Source organism: Molothrus ater, chromosome Z, assembly GCF_012460135.2.
Source record: "Molothrus ater isolate BHLD 08-10-18 breed brown headed cowbird chromosome Z, BPBGC_Mater_1.1, whole genome shotgun sequence".
NCBI lineage: Eukaryota > Metazoa > Chordata > Aves > Passeriformes > Icteridae > Molothrus > Molothrus ater.
This window is the reverse complement of record NC_050511.2, coordinates 8,499,601-8,505,924: the sequence shown is the minus strand read 5'-3', so window position 1 is coordinate 8,505,924 and position 6,324 is coordinate 8,499,601. Positions and strand designations below refer to the sequence as shown.

The following is a 6,324-nucleotide window of genomic DNA, read 5'->3' as shown; positions in this document are numbered from 1 at the left end:
TCCTGCAGTGCCATTTAAATATCCTGGGCAGGACGGATTCTGATTGCTTTTATTATCAAGATAATCTATCCCTCTGATTTCAAGAGACCTCCTGCAGGTATGCCCTGATATCGCTGAAAGAGGAGCTGAATCCCCAGGCCTCGTTGGCGCTCTGGAATTCTCTCGGCATTCCTGCATTCCTGCGGTGTCCGCACGCCTGCCGGAGCGCTAATGTCACCCGGGAGCCGCTATGCACTGCGCATTGCAAAGAGGCAGGAGCCCGTGTGGAAAACTCTGCCTCCTGCTTCTTCCACCGAGCCCTGGATAATGAACTGCTCCTGCAGCCTCCCCGCAACCTCACAGGCTGCCCCCGAGCCGAAGGAGCCGGTTATTTCCCAGCCAGGGAGGGCCAGCCCCGAAGCAGCCGCACTTCCATGGGTAAGCAGCTGCGTTCTGGTTTTCTGCTCCTTGTTCCTGGGATCCTGAGCACAGGCATCACGAGCAGTAGGTGAGAGGGAGTCTTGGCTCTCCTAGTTACTTCTTCCCCAAACATTGCTCGGACCTACAGTTCATATCACAAGGATGAGACATATTTTTGGCCCAGAAAGCCCCTTTTTTAGCTTTTAAGGAAAAAACACAAAGGGAAAGCCCAGAGCATGAATGCTGAAGCCAGACTTCCTGTCCAGAAGTCGGTGAAGGAGCTCGTTTCTTATCAAACCCAAGGAATGTGAGTTGGAATGGAGATAACCTGAAAAACAGGAAGTGTGAGTGGTTTGCTCTGTACTGTAATGAATGCTAAAAGAAAGCCGCTGTGTCAAAATATGGGATCCCATTAGGGCAGGGCGAAATTACCTGGGAGGAGGGTCTGAGGGACAGAGATAGCAAAAAGCAGGCACTGTTGCCCCATAGGGTCAGACTCAGAGGAGTCTGAGGTTCATTTTCAGAAATGAACTGAGCCAATGCCCTTCCTTTCCTGCCCCTGAAAAACAGACATTTTCACAGGAAGGAAACATTGATTCCTGACCCACTCTAGCAGCTCTCCATTCAAACATGCTGCTGTTTTTCTCCAGTTCATCTGCAGGTGCCCTCAGCTGCAGTGTCCAGACCTGGACACAGCTCAGACAAAGCAGAATTGCAGATTTCAATGGCTTACATCCAACATCCAGCATTAATGCATCCCAGGAGGTGAGCTGCCCTTTTTACTAAACCATCCCACTATTGACTCATGCTAAGTTAGTCATCCATCTGAACCCCCTGATCCTTGCCTGCCATCCTGCTGCCTCTCCAGGCTCTCCTGTCTATGCATTCATGCATTCATTTATCCCTCCCAAATGTGGGTACCCTGCGCTCTCTGTACTAAATTTCATCTGGCTGATTCCAGACACTCTCTCCCATCCATCCCGGTTGTTTTGAATTCTGAGCCTGTACTACAAAGTTCTTGCAGCACCCTCATTAATACACAGCCCTGGACTTATTTAGCAGATGCTGATATCAAAATGCATATGATTACTCCCAGTTAGCAAAGAAGTGTATCTATTTAGCCAGCAGGAACGTTTTTATTTATAAATGCCTTGAAAAATCCTTCAATTGCTATCACTCACACTGATAAAAATCCAGTGTAATAACTATTGACTGTAGCAAAGATACTTCAAATTTATTCTGGTTAGTATTTGAGAGCAGAGTTGGGCCCATTCTTGTCATCTACCCAGCAGCTGGCCATACCATCAGTTTGTGAAATACCCGCAGTAGGTGGGGTTATTTATCCTCACTCCCCAATGAGGGATAATTGTTATTCCTCTTTTTTTCTTTTTCTTGTTTCTGTCTAAGCTGTTCACAGAAGAGCTGCCTAAAATGAAAAATAACAATAACAACAACAACAACAAAACGAACAAAAAAACCACCACCAAATCAAACAACTTAATAACTTAAACAAACAAACAAACAAAAAAAAAAAGAACCCATAGCTCTAGAGGTGTCACTTGGTAAATCGCAATCAGCTGCTGTTCAGAAAAATGAGGCTGGTGAAAGAGCTGAGCTCACTCTGGGCACGCTTGATGAGATAACACACTCTCTAAGACAGCTTTTGCTATGTTGCAGCAGCTTTAAAATGTATTTCTTTTGATACAGAGCTATTTGTGGCAAACACGCCAGCAGTGCCTGAGCAGCGTTTCTGTGTTCGGTGCCCTGCCTAAAGTCTGCAGAAGAGAGGATTTTGATGAAATGGAGGTGGTGGAAAGCAGAGAGGGAGAGGTGCTGGCTGAGAAGGGTTTGTGTGCTGGAGAAGCCCTCCTCAGCACTGAGGTTTGCTGGCATGGGCCCTCTTTTGCCAGTGTCTGAATGTTTGCTGAAGATGCAGCAGACACACAACTCAGGGAATTCCTGAGCAAGACAGAATTCCCATGTAACTACAAACTTCTCTTTTCTATAAAGCTGCCCAGCCTTTCCTGACATCCAGGTAAGCATTTAGCATCCGTGACCAGGTTGCTGAACATCCACTACTTATTGCTGGAAGTATTTCTTATTTACTCTGGAGCCTGTCTCCACTTTGCTTCATCCAGTGGATCCTACTCCTCACACCTTGCCCACCTAGTTCATGTCTTGAATTTATGAGGAATTCCCTTACCCCTCTCACATCCTGTGAGTTTGACCAAACTTGATACAAACCACAGGTTTCCAGCCCATCACACTTATCTCACAGGCTGATGTTCCTGTAATTAGCAGCAGTAAAAAGGCCATCACTCGGAACAGGATTAATTAGCCCAGTGGAGAGGATTCAAGAGGGAGCAAGCAGGAGCCAGGAAAATCAAGGGGAGTGCATGCCCAGGCTGTGTGTGAGGGAGGTCTGAGCCTGGTTTAGCTGCCTGGGATGCCCAGGTGCCAGGAAGCAGGAGCAGGGACCTCCCTGTGCTCCATGGGGGGCACACAGCATTGGAAAATCCACCCAGGGAGCTGAAACTGAATAAGGGCTGGCTCAGCTGAGCATCTCATGGGGCACCAAGGGGACAGGGGATGTACAAAAGGAAAATCCAGTCTGTGGTGGTAAAATCACACTGTGGTTAGCCCACAGCCGGCAAAGACCAGAGAAACTGGGTGAGGTCCCTATGATCCTGAATACACAGCACTCCCATCTCCACATCACTCCCATCTCCACGAGACCCAGCTGAGCACTGGTCTGTGTGGCAGGCCAGCCAAGGAGCATCTGTAGCCACCCATGCTCAGGTAAGGGATAGGGAGGCAGGAGGGGCAGAGCTGTGTCCTAGCAAGGCACCAATGGCAAACAACCTCCTCCCACCACCAGTCCATCCCAGCACAGACAAACCCACTCCAGATCCCAGCCCCACACACCACCCAGTTCCCCTCACCCCATATTGGGGCAGGAGATCCACATCATGCATCAACTGCTGGGAAATGAATGTCTCAGGGTAGGAAAGGGAAACCTAATTCTGCAGGCTGGGATGAGGGGGACACTGACTTGTCCCCCTTGTCACTGGTTCCATGGACGGGAGTTGGAGTTGCACCCCTAAACTCCCACCCCACTGGCTTCACATCCTCTCCTATCTCACTCACCTTTTTCTCCCTTTCTGACAGCGCCCAAGCGCAGGAGGGAGGGGTCTCCCCCCAGCATCCACCCGAGACCTCTTTTCATTCTGCATTTAGAAGGGAAAGAAGAAAAGGCAGAGCAAACCTGTCTCGCACGTAATCTGCTGCACAAATGCCAGCTCTCAGCAATCGATTGCAAACGCTCCCGGAGGGCTGTTTTCATTTCATAATATTTATTGGGTTGCTTTATTGTCAGAATCATTACAGTTCAATGTACTGCATGGATTTTATGCCAGCTGCGCTTAGTTTGTCTTGTTTTTAGCACTCCACATGCCTTATGTGGGGCCATGGCTGCACCTGGGCTGGGACTGCTCCTCGTGTAGAGTCCTCTGTGCAGCATGGGGCTAGTTACCTCCACTCTCTGTGCCTCTATTCCCTGCCACCCCTGGATAAACTGTGGCTTTCTGAGCTATCCATGAGCTCCCAGGGCAGGGATAGTCTCTGCATATACAGTATCTCTCAAAAATGAGTGCTGGTCTTGGTTGACCCATTGGATGTGAAGCAATCGAAGCAACAGAGCCCAAGACATGACATGATAACAGAGGAGCTGTGAGGGAGGAGGAGGGAATGGGGTTAGAGAAGGGATTAGCAGCAGCAGCAGATGTTATATACAACCTCTCCTGAGGGCAAGAGTCCTGGTGAGAGGGGCTAGGATGGCAATTGGGCCATTAAGTGGAGGAGTTGCTGCACTCCTTGAGATGCAGATGCTCTTCAGATTCTCACTGATGCAAACTCAGGGCCTGACTGTGTGCCAGTTGCCAGTGTGTAGACAGGAGCCAAGCAAAGCAGTGGGATGGAAAGCTCTCCCAGTCTCCATTCCATCGCCACCACTTCCTTGTTTCTCAAGACTCCTGGTGATTAGGTGGTGAAGAGGAGGAGGCCCAAAGGCTGCCCAGGATCCCCAGTTCTCCCCCAGGAACAGGGAGCCATCACGGTGTGAGTGAGAGGGACTCTCTGCAGCAGGCAAGATGGTCTGCTCCCCCTGAAGAGAGGGACCCTCATCACACTTCATGAGCTCACAAAGCAAGGAAATACCTAACCCCACAGGAGGAGTGCCTCCCAGACACACAGCCCAAAAAAACCCCAAAAAACACCTTCTGGCACACATCCAGTTCAGCTGCTAGCAGGGCTGGCGGCCTCAGGAGAGCCTTGGCCAGAGCTGCTCCCAGGTGTCCAGGGGGGCATTGATGGCTTCCTGGGGACAAAGGCTGGACCCAGCAGGGATGTCAGGAGCAGTGGAGAAGGATGGGATGCCAAGGCTTTTGCCAGGGAGAGAGCTAGAAGGAGAAGCAGACGATTGACAAGGGACAACAGCATCCCTCCTGAAGCAGGTATTTAGTGCTCCTGCTCTGCAATAACCCATAATTTGAGCTGTAAAGGGATCCCTGGCACTAACTCAGATCCAATAAACGCCTGGGGGTGATCTGAGGTTCATCAGGCCCAAGAGAGCAGCACGGTGAGGAAACACCGTGAGGAATCACCGCTGAGATCCCTGCCCTGCTCCCAGGCACAGAGACCCCATCCCAGTGCTGGGGGGTGCCAGGGGTCCTCAGAACACAGCACAGGGCAGCTCCCACCCCAGCCAGGGGTTGCCTATTGCTAACTTTGTGATTGTGTGTGTGCTGGGAGTTATTATGCCAGAGCTTTGGCTGCTCACTTGCGTCTCACTCTTTTCAATTACCGCCTGCACGCTGCCTTCCCAATTGCCTGGCGGGCCTTGACTCACCTGCCTGCTGAACATAATTTGTTTTTAATATATGGCTCTAGCAAATTTTCTCTTCCTCCCCCCCCCTTTTTTATTATTATTAAACAGAATTATATTTTTTTGTAACTCATGTTTGTAATTAATTCCTAAACACACAATGTCTCACCAGAGCAAGGAGGGCTGAACTGGGTATCCTCAGGGGAGCAGATACTCAGTGCCTACAATTAACATTGTGTGCACACCCATCCCCAGAGACCAGTGAAACATCCAAGGATGAGCCTCTCCTCAGGATGCTTTCAGCCCTACTATGGCAGAAATACCTGCTGTGGCTGCATAAAGCAGTTCAGCCTGGCTCCAGTAGTCCAGGGCTGCCAAATCTCTGCAGGCAGAGAGAGCTGTCATTCCATCTCTGATGGGTTCCTCTAAATACTGTTTCACTCTTCCTTACCTGGGGCTTGCAGCCCAGCAGGATCTGGGTGCCAGTTTGCTGAACCTTCCTGAACCCTTTCAGCTACTGCAGCAGGTCCCTGTCTCCATCTGTACAGTGGGAACCTGCTCCGGAGGGGCCACTGAGGGTTGGGTTCAGGTCCCAAGAAGGACAGGGAAAGGAAGCATCAGGTGGGCTGGAATACATCCTGGAGCTTGTCACCAACTCCCAAATTTCTGGCAGCAGCAGCTCAGCTCCTCCAGGGCATGAGGGTATTTTTGGGCCCCCATATTTACATTCTTGCATTGGTGGGTGGTAGTTACAGCCACTTCTCTGTCCTCAGGGGCGGAAGTCTCATCTGGAAAATCACAGCTCCTCACTGAGGAAGGAACCTGATCTGGCACAGTGTCCCACCAGGGTTTGACCAAGCAGGATGGGGCTGCCTCACTGCCTCCCAAGGAGCCCCTCACCCCCAAATCCCCAGGTGATGCTCACAGCTGGGCCAGCACAGAGGAGCCCTTCACACCTTCAGCCCACCCAGCTAAGCAGGCAAAGCTTGACAACACAAACCCTGCCTTGGAAACTGCCTCTAAATCCCTCAGCACCACGCCTG

At 50.6% G+C, this 6,324-nt stretch overlaps 1 long non-coding RNA gene across 1 annotated transcript; it reads left to right on the top strand.

Moving 5' to 3' along the window:
- Positions 1-314: 314 nt before the first annotated feature.
- On the top strand, positions 315-3,757 carry LOC118699408 (uncharacterized). Its single transcript, XR_004982070.1, has 3 exons — positions 315-417; positions 1,050-1,164; positions 3,568-3,757. It is a non-coding gene; the product is annotated as an uncharacterized LOC118699408 (long non-coding RNA).
- Positions 3,758-6,324: the final 2,567 nt, after the last annotated feature.